Raw genomic sequence first — 11,426 nt, forward strand, 5'->3', positions numbered from 1 at the left:
TTTTCTTCTTCTTTTTCTTTGGAATCTCAAAACATACATATAAACGTAAGAACAAACTTTTACTCCCCCACACTCATTTTCTTGCATAATGTAACTCAAAAGGAATTCATTTAAGTCATGCTCACTATACTTTAAGAACAAGGGTATAGGAAAGTCCTACTCTAGGCTAGGTAAGGGGTGATGTGGTTAGCAAAGAAAATAGGCTAAACGAGGCTCAACGGGGTTAAAACTAATATATACGAAATATGGGAAGTAAGGCTATTTGGCTATGGTGGCAACTACACAACTTCATCTTGATATATGTTATGCAATTCAATATCATGCTTTGAATGAAACGGATATAAGTTCTAGCATTTAGTTCTATCATGATACAATTGCATTCTAAGTAGCAACCAAGCAAGGAATAAAAAATGAGAACATGCAACAACTTTAGAAAACAAAGAATCACAGAAAATAACTCTCCAAAGAAAGTAATGGCTCGAGTCTCACAGGGATGTAGCGTTATTATGAGTTTCTTCCTTCAAGCATGTTACAAAAACGAATTTTTCTTTTATGATTGCATGTGAAGTCATACATTATAACCATAACCAAGCATATACCAAGAGTAAATCAAACTTTTCTCTATGTTTATAACTCTTTTTAACCGTCATGCAATTACAAACCAAATCCTTATCATTATGTTTGGAAGGTACCCTAAGACACAAACACACAAAAACGACTCAAAACACTCTTTTTAGGCTTTTTAAAACATGTTTTTCAAATTTTTATGTGATTTTCGGAGTTATAAAAACAAAACAAACTAACACACTCTAAAACAACTTAAAAACACCTTAAAACAGCAAGGAACAACATTTTAAGTAATGGGTGATAAAATCCCACGAATTTGCATTAAATATACTTAGTTACCCCCCCCCCCACAGAGAAGGGATGGAGTAAAATGCCAAAATTTGATGCGAGATTTATACGCGCACAAATTAAACCCTCTTTTTGTCGATTGTAGTAAGTATGTAAGTAGGGATCGTTCTGGACCGGGGATTAGGAGGGATTGTTAATCACTTGGATTTGACTCAAAAACGTAAAAACAAAGTTAAAAATGTTCACAAAGACTCAAAGGACTCAAAACAAGTTCAAAAGACTCAAAACTGCCTAAAAACACTAACTAGGCAGTTTCTGACCTTAAACCCAATGTTGGACGAATTTAAGATTATGGCTTGATTCAAACGTAAAAACACAATATAAAACACAAAACTAGACTCAAAGAATGTAAAACTAAACACTTAAAACACTAAAACAAACCAAAAGACTCAAAACAGCACCAAAACACTCAAAACTGCCTTAAAAACACAATCTGGGCAGTTTTGAGCACTTTGACTACTTTGGACGAAATTGGGTAATAAATTGATTCAAAACACTTAAAAGCACAAACTAAATTGATTTCTAACTAAATTGAACAATAAAGTAAAGGGGGATTGAGTTTTGGACGAGATTAAACTAAATGCAAAGATTCTAATTAAAACAGAATGTAAATATGAAATTGATGAAATGGAATGAAATGCTAGCTAGAAGGGTTCATCTCCACATATGTTACACTTGCATAATAAAATGATTTCCAATTGCATTTCAATAAACCATGAATTCTCAACACCCCAAGTTAACCGTGATGCACTAATTAACCTTCAAGTCTTCCTAACGTTATTGAATTGGATGGGTTAGCGCATACACAATTCAAAACATTCCCCACAAGTCCTCAACATGAATGCATAGAAGAGATACAAGCAAGAATCATTACGCTCTATGAAAATTATAAGTGTTGACGAGGCATTCGTTACTATGGATTGCATGAAACTTATGCCAATAATTTGTTTAACGCGATTGTTTATAAGCAACCTCCACTACTTGTGAATGTAAGTTCGTAACTATTAGGTGAAACTCACTTATATTCTAGCGTCATATTCATGCATGAAAATTAAGCGTGCACTCTCAATAAACATACATAAATAAGTTATCAATCAAACAGTTAAACAAATTGAATCCACAACTTATGAAACGCAATTAGAAGTAATCCAATCAAAATTCAAGCATAAACATATATTTCGAATCACCCCCTAGCTAAAGGGGGTTTAGTTCCTCATGACTACAAAACAAAGAGAATCAAAGAAACACCTAAACATTCCAACAACTCAAACTTGAATTGTATGAACGTTTAGGCCCTCTTCTCTTCCATTCCTCATTCGTACAAAACAAAGAGTATTGAAATTAAACATTGAAATCAAAGAAACACCTAAACATTCCAACAACTCAAACTTGAATTATATGAACGTTTAGGCCCTCTTATCTTCCTCTTTGTTGTAGCACAAGGTCTAAGGATAGTTTGATGGTGTGAATGGTTTGGGGAGTGGTGAAAATGGAAGGATGGTGTTTGGATTGTAAGGGAGAGGCACGACAAGGGTGGTTTGATGGTCTACATTCTGAATATGGAAGAATGAATTTCTGGAATGGATTGGGAGGGCACGGCCCCAAGGGAATGGTTGGTGTTTGTGACTGAAATGTGTATGGAAGAGTGTGTTGTGTATGAAAAATGAGATGATTATGGAGTGGGGATGCAAGGGTTTTTATAGGAGGAATGAAGGTGTATATGGCTGTTTTTTTAAGCATGCATGTGGCTGGAATGTGGTGGAAAAACAGCTAGGAAAGCTGGTGGAAAGCTGGAAAGCATGTGAAGGTCACGGCAAGGCTTCTTTGGTGCTGAAATGGGTGATGTTTTGCATGCCAAGGGATGTGTGATGAATGATGAAGTTTTGCATGTGCTTAATGATTAAAGGGTGAGGGGATGCAACTGCAATATGTAAAAGAATGACTAAATAATGTATGTAGGGTGCAGCTAGGTTGCTTGGTGATGAATGCATGTGAGTTAAGGAGTGAAATGTGGCTGCAATGATGAAAAGGGAATGCTGGAAATGCATGTGAAGGTGCTGGAAATGGGAATGAAGGCCACGACAAAGGTGTTTTCTTGCTGGAAATGCATGTGAATGCATGGCATTTGAAGTGATTGTTGTTTGGAAATGAATGTGAAGGCATGTGAAAGCTGGAAATGCATGTGAAGATGCTGGAAATGGGAATGAAGGCCACGGCAAAGGGGGAATGTTGGTGTTTTTGTGTTGGTTTGAGGTTTTGCATGGCTTTAATGGATTGTTTGATTGGGCTAGGCCCTTTGTTTTATGTCCCAAAGAGCATACAAGGCTTCAATTTCATCCATCCTCTTTGCTTCATGATTAAGCTATCCAATCCATGCCCAAAAATGCTCCAAATAGCCTCAAAATGAACTTTCTTGCTCCCTTTGCCATATGAACCTAAAAACACACGAAAATGGCTTAATAGTCTAAAACAACTAGGAATTAACAATATAAATGCACGAAAACAAGCTAAGTAAGTCGCCTAAATATGCTCCTATCAGTAACCATGACATGCTGCTAGGTATCAACCATGGTTTGTGGAAGCCCTAAAAGTGTATTATCACTAACGGGAGAATTGAAAGTAAGTTTCAATTCACAATCGATTTGAAAGAGTTTGAATCGCCCACTGCCTCGCTAAAAGGAACCTAATGGATCGTACACCGTGTAAGGTAGAGATTGAAGATTCAACGAAGATGAGTAAGAATAATTAAATGGTTTAATTATTTATGGCAAGGATTAATTAATATGATTATTAATCAAACGAATAAGTTCGTTAAAAGACCTCGGGATAGTTTTGGACCTTAAGGCCCAATGGGCTTCGAACGTCAAGTCCATTGACTTAAGTTGTGTGACAACTTAATGAATAATGATTCACAAAGGCCCAAATAGCCCAATGAATACCCTAAGGCCGGCCATTTAGAGAAAGAGTGGGTTTTGGACTTATTTACAAGTTTGCCACTCAAATGAATTAAGGTATAAGTGTGACTTTATTGCAAAAATTCATTGAGGGTTGTTTTTGGGGAAATTGGAAAAACACAAACTCTCCTTTCTCTCTAGAAATGGCCGGCCACCCTTGAGGAAAATATCTAGCAATCTTACTTCCTCTAGGTCACTCATTTCTTCTACAATATGCCTTGGTGTGGAGACTTAGAGGTTCTCAATTTTGGGAACTTGGAGAAACCTTTTCATCCATCCAAATCCATGGATCTAAGATGCAAGGAATGAAGGCCCTCTCTTTGGGTGATTAGCCTTTGCTTATGCAAAGAGGAATCTACAAAGGTATTGATTTCTCAACTCACTTTGTTTTGAGTTGAGTCTTGGTTCACCTATCTACTCGGCTTTGAAGTTCATGGGTTAAGTTTTGTTTTTGAGTGCATATAAACATGATTCCGCCTTTTAATTGTTAATTGCATGTTGTTGATGTTGCTCAAATGAACTTGTTTTTCACAAATCTTCCTTCAAGTGGTATCAAGAGCCTAAGTCTAGTAGTTGGTGAATCCTTTTAGGTTTTGTAGTTCATAGTTTGTGATTTGAATGTTGTAATTGTTACAAGCTTTATTCTTGCTTCTTTGAATGTAAATTTTGTTAGAAAATTTGCCATCTCAAATGTTGTAGATGTAGTTCATTTGAGCATGAATTTTGGAGCTAAATTTTGGTGCCATGTTTTTGGGGAAATTCGGCCAAAACCAAAGGGTGGATTTTTGGGTTCTTGTTTGACTTGTTAAAAATGTTTTAAAGTGATTTTTGGAACCCCTATATACCCTAGTATGGTTGTATGTTATTTCCCTTAAGTTTGAGTGGTTTTGGGATGTTTTTGGGTGAAGAATGTTCATGGAGCTCTTATGGGTTTTTCATGAATGTTCTTCATTGTTCTTGATATGTTCTTGCCAAGAACAAAAGGTTTGGTGTTTTGATTCAAAGTTTTGATTTATTTCATAAAGTTTTGTTTTGAAATATTTCTTATGTTTAAATATATTAGATATTTATTTTGAAAAATTAAAGAAATTTTAGTGGGTAGGTGTGTAATGATTTATTCCATTTCACACACCCCACTTACAAAACTTCGAAATTTTTTTATATACTTTGCTTCAATGGCCGGCCACCCTACTCAATTAGGGTCCTTGTGGGGCTTTTATGCAATTACATAAAGTTTTGATACTTTTGTGTATTTGTACTTTGACCCAAAAGTTTACGTTTTCACGTAAAGGTCCAAAATCACTAAAAGGACAAATTGTTTTTCTCCTTTAATGAAGTTTTAGCTTTTGTGGAAATTTTTGGGTTCTAGTTGTAATTACATGAAGTAGTGGACTTTTGTGTTTTTACAAAGTGACCCCAAAAGTTTAAGTTTTTGCAAAATGGCCCAAATTAGGTAGAGAATAAAATTGTTTTGTCTCTTTAAATGAGAATTGGATTTTCATTTCATTTAGCTCCATTTAAATCAATTCTATGGATACAAAAACCAAATGAAAATGTTGCATTCAAGTTTAATTAGTTAAAGCGTTAATTAATTAAAGAAAGGGTGATTATGAACCTAAGCCTACTATAATTGAGCTATGTGAAAGGCCGTTTCAAATTTGTTTGAACCATGGGAATGTGTAGATTAAATTTTGGTTGTAATTTGATATGATCAATTGTTGTAAAAGAGCATAAGCTCTTCTTTACTTTAAAGTAATTTGATTTGATCAATTGTTGTAAAAGAGCATAAGCTCTTATTTACTTTGAAGTACTCCTTTCTTGTTTTATTCGACATGCATGAAATTGGAGTAGTTGGGTCCAACGCCCAATAAGACAACACGCCTAACGCGTAACTAAAATCAATCACCATCCCTAGACCGAGATTCAACACTAGGCTCGTGTTGAATCGAATCAAAGGTTCATAGTCATCCTAAGGCCCTAAGGCAACTATATAGTCCATCAATGAATGCAAACCTTATGTTAGTAGTACCATATAGTCTTGCTTTAAAAACCGTTTTAAAAGCATAGTGGGAGTATTATATACTACTAAATCAATCATATGGACCAATAGTTGTAATAGGACCAAAATGTTTTAATTGGATTAAAATGTATATTTATGTGATGAGACCTAAAACCCTCAACCAAACCATTATTAAGTTGATAAGCGAGAGATACTTTGAACATTTCTTCGTAGGCCTTCCACCGTGGTGGGCTCCAATCGTTTGTGACTTGTACACCGGCTTCACCCTATAATGGGGAAGTTCAAAGTATGTGCTTACATCCAGGAGGAGTCCATAAACATATGATGAGGTGAGTGTAGACAACGAGTATGACCAACATGATATAATTCTGAGGTTATGCTTGAACCTCTACATAAACTAAGCATGGTGGGAATAACTTAACTAAGTGCAATGGTGCCAACATGATATAATTCTGAGGCATTCATTCTCTAGAGGCCAAACTAGATGGGTAATTACAAGAGTTGTAAATGACTAAAGTGTTATTCTCTCATCATTATTTTTGCTAACCAACATGATATAATTCTGAGGTGGGCTTGGTAATGGTGAGTCTCCCATGCCCCGCTAAGAGTTCAATATAACTCTCGAATTCCGATGAGGGATATGGAATTTGCCAAAAATAGTCGGTGGTGCTATTTGATTTAAAGACCCGAATCAAATGGCTTAAAATCAATCAATTTATATTCGTTATGTATTTGTTTACCAATATATTTGCAAACGCTATCCAAAACTTGACAAAGAAAAGCCGAATGCTTTAATTTCCGGACTTAGTTCTACAATCCCATAGATTGTCTTTAATGGCTTGTAGATGTAACTAAGTAGTCTCATCCTCACAATCTTCCTATTGATAATGTATCATTGGAAGAATATGTTAGATAAATCTAACATGAGAAGGACAACACTTTTAATGTCATAATTCTTCAAATACAAATTGTTGTATGAAGAAATGAGAGTTGCCTTGAACAACTCTTGAAAGTTTGTAATTATGTTTAGAACATAATGGTTGGTTGACAAAAATAGTCCATCAACATGGACTTATGATGATTTTGAATCATTGAGTGTTGAAGTGTTAAACCACTTAACGAGACGGAAATTAGGCAAGGACTTCACTTTTGTGTCCCTATCCTAATGGTTCACTAAGTTTATTGTAAACTATATAGTGAACAATAACCACACACTCTCCAAATTGTTTGATGTGTATAACACAATTGAAATAAGTTTCAAGAGAGATAGTGGGAGTTTAGGGACCATGACTATTGTAGTCAAAGGAGAAGTCAAATGAAGAAGGCAAAATAACTCCAAGGGAACAAACTTTCTTTATGAAAGGATGGACATTGGAAGGGGTATTTGCAAGAAATGTCTTGCAAGTGTCAAGAACACACCTTTCGAAGGTGTTGTAATATGTTCTTGAAATAGTTCAAAACAGTTGGTTCTTCTACTTGAATGCTTGATTCCGTATTAGTAACTATGTTTTACAATTGTTGTAAAAATGTGCTAATAAAAAGTAGAAGATTAATGAGAGAAGAGAAAGTACTTCACATTCGGAAAGTGAATAAAATATAGATCTCTGCGAAAGCGGATTGTACTTACTTCCTCATATGAACTACCAAAGAAATTGGAAAATACTAAAGATTGTCTTTACATTCCAATTTTAAGGAACTTAAATCCGTCACTATAGTAGAGATGGATAAATGTTTTGTTTGACAAAACATTGTTCTTTATTAATCAATAATTAGATTATTGTAATTTAAATTGGTTGTCTCTATAGTAGAGATGATGTGGTAGTTTAACTGTTTAGAATACGATGATGCTTAAAACCCAAAAGGTTGCAAGGTAGTGACTAATCCCAACTGAGTTGTGATACCTCTAAAACATAAGTTACGAGTTGGTCATAGATGGATGCTTTGGATCGTTAGATCCGGATCCAATACCTTCTTGTTAAAATTGTATAGAGGCGAAATGTTCGAATCTTTATTCTTTTGTAAAGAAGAAAGAATCACAAAGTTGTTGAGGTTAATTCACTTAGATGTTAGTGGCACTTGTCCACAACATAATACTACTCATGTTGTATGACATTCACCAAAGATCACTCTCGGTTGAACTATAGTTTATTTTGAATAAACACAAGTCCGAATACTTTGCAAAAGGTTTCAAAGAATTCAAGAAATGTAAGTAGATGAGTAAGACGTCTAAAGTATTTACCTCCTTAGATTTGATCCAAGGAAAAAGTAACACTTTAGATTAATTTCCTTGAAAAATATCAAGGAAAGTAGCATCGTAAGATAATGAATTTCTCCATTAGGAGAAGAATGAACATGAATAAGATTTAGTTCGTTGGACATTATCAATTACCCATATATATATGATATATACTTCTAAGACAACCTAGTTCCTATACCACAAGCTCCAAGGTAGTCCAGAAGGATTTATAAACCGTCTCAGTTGAATGGTTTGAACTTTATGACTATGTCATAGAGTTGCACCTCTTAATTCGAAAGAAATAAGAATGAAAATCCTTATGACTACATTGAGTGTATATACGATATATACTCAAGGAAATGGTAAAGTACCATTTGACCCGAAATAATGAAACCTTCACAGCTAATTGGTAACTTAAGGTGACTACACTCAAAGAGAATGGTTGACTTTGAAGAAGTCATCTTTGACGTAGTCTTGGTTTCAATTAATTCGAAGATTGCTAGCTACAACTAAATGGTGATTTAATGTTTGGACATAATATGGGTTTCCGAAACCATTATTAAGATAGTCTTGATAATATATGTCTAAAACTATAAATCACAAGACAGGTTAGTTGTAGAGATCCATCCATCATGGATCTTAGCAAGCTAGTGGGAGCTATAAGCGTCTTATGAGAAAAGATCAATTGTTTGATTTCTCATAAAGATGTAAATGAATCTTTTGTTTACTAGGTTTACAAAAGATTAGTGGGAGTTAATCATATTCCTAAATTTAAATATATATATATATATGATATATTAATTTTTGGAAATGAAAAGAGTACTTCTTCGTTAAAGTTATTCTATAACGATAGAATGTATATGGGAGATATAGTCTATATAATGGAATGGAAATCTATAATGATATATTTCAAGATATAATTGGATTATATCAATTCCTAAAATAGACAAGAGATGCTAGGAAGTTTCTCATTTGATGATAAACTTCAATTAGAATGACAATTCTAGTGAGACTAGGAAGTTGTTCTTCTCAAAGGGAATGTACCCTTTGACTCCCAAAGAAATAATGCGTAAATAGAATCCTTTATGCATAAGCAGAAAGGTGATTTATGTATTTCATATTGTATGAAAACATTGATATAAGTTGTACCTAGAACGGTACAAGATGATATCAGTGCAAGCCCAGGATCAGAACCATGACAACTGTCAAGTGAATCCTTAGGTATTTAAGAAATACTAAGGATGGATTCCTTAAGAATGAGGAAGAATTAGAGTAACGTAATGGAAGCGTAAATGTATTAGATTATGAATCTAATCCATCATAGAATATCTCTTCATTATGAATGAAGTGATAATGAGATATCTCTTTATTATGACTAAAGAGATATTTGGGTGGAAATGTTAAAAGTAATGACTTTAATGTGTTCCATCATGTATGCAAAATACATTGCCATATAGAAGCTTACAACATTGTTGTTTGGATGGGAAAGTTCATTTATGAACTCTCCATTCGGTTCCAACCAGAAAGTGTATGACACTAATGGGGCGATAGCTCAAGCCAGGGAATCAAGGTCTCATCAAGGTCCGAACTCAAATGAGAGATTGAACCACATGATTGAGAATCATGTATAATGGTGACGTCGTTATTCTCAAGGTTGCTTCTATGGATAACATATAGATATCCATTGTCTAGGCCTACTACTCAGCCATTTATGAAATGACTACAGAAGAGGTATCATCACTGATGACTAAGCTGATTGGCTCTAGTGCAAGTGGGAGATTGTTGGAAATGTGCCCTAAAACCAATCATATGATGATACTTTATGGACATTTCACATGTTAAACTAATCTAGTTTAATATTAAGGGCAAACATTATTGTTTGAGTCGTCTCATATAAATGTTATATGCTTAAACGATAAGTCCAAGGAATATGTGATTGGAAGAATGCGATCTAAAGAAGTTAGATTCATGAGACCATTCTTTCGTTGACACATCCTAAACGTTCCTGATCATAGGATTGTCAATTGGGCATTGACAGTCCGTTAAGATCAGTACGTGCTATGTCTTCTCTCAGGGAGAGTGACTAGTCTCGAGTCATTGGTGTGTGTGACATCAAGACAAGTACATAGGTGCTCATTAGAGAATGAGTTCACTGAACACGATCAACGAAGAGTTCTCATATTCATGTCACATGAGAACTCATGGTTGGGATAATGCAAATTAGTCTTTTGACCTGAGGCATCACAGTTGTCTTGTGGTTAGGCCCTTAATCTTTGATTATGTCAAAGTCACTCCATCAGGAGGGTGTCCACGGCATCGTTGGGGTTAAGCCACTTAGCCATGGAGGCAAGTGAATGCGCAACAAGGGATCTCTAACCTTCAAACTGTTTGAGGGAGAATACTCTATGATATGATTAAGAATCTTTGGCCAAAGTATGAATGAGATTTAGGAATGTGTTCCAAATCACATTCAAGGTAATCATATAAGCACAAGACTCACATTGGATAGTAGACATGAATAAACTATCAAACCAAACAATGTGGTCAAGAGTATTGTATTAGAGAAAGACCGTATTGCATTTGTAATCCTAAAACTGAATAGGTTCTCCACCTCTTCTGATTAGCTTGGGTAACCATGACATGCTGCTAGGCGTCAACCATGGTTTGTGGAAGCCCTAAAAGTGTATTATCACTAATGGGAGAATTGAAAGTAAGTTTCAATTCACAATCGATTTGAAAGAGTTTGAATCGCCCACTGCCTCGCTAAAAGGAACCTAATTGATCGTACACCGTGTAAGGTAGAGATTGAAGATTCAACGGAGATGAGTAAGAATAATTAAATGGTTTAATTATTTATGGCAAGGATTAATTAATATGATTATTAATCAAACGAATAAGTTCGTTAAAAGACCTCGGGATAGTTTTGGACCTTAAGGCCCAATGGGCTTCGAACGTCAAGTCCATTGACTTAAGTTGTGTGACAACTTAATGAATAATGATTCACAAAGGCCCAAATAGCCCAATGAATACCCTAAGGCCGGCCATTTAGAGAAAGAGTGGGTTTTGGACTTATTTACAAGTTTGCCACTCAAATGAATTAAGGTATAAGTGTGACTTTATAGCCAAAATTCATTGAGGGTTGTTTTTGGGGAAATTGGAAAGACACAAACTCTCCTTTCTCTCTAGAAATGGCCGGCCACCCTTGAGGAAAATATCTAGCAATCTTACTTCCTCTAGGTCACTCATTTCTTCTACAATATGCCTTGGTGTGGAGACTTAGAGGTTCTCAATTTTGGGAACT

This window comes from Pyrus communis, chromosome 6, assembly GCF_041283825.1.
Source record: "Pyrus communis isolate YQ-2024b chromosome 6, ASM4128382v1, whole genome shotgun sequence".
NCBI lineage: Eukaryota > Viridiplantae > Streptophyta > Magnoliopsida > Rosales > Rosaceae > Pyrus > Pyrus communis.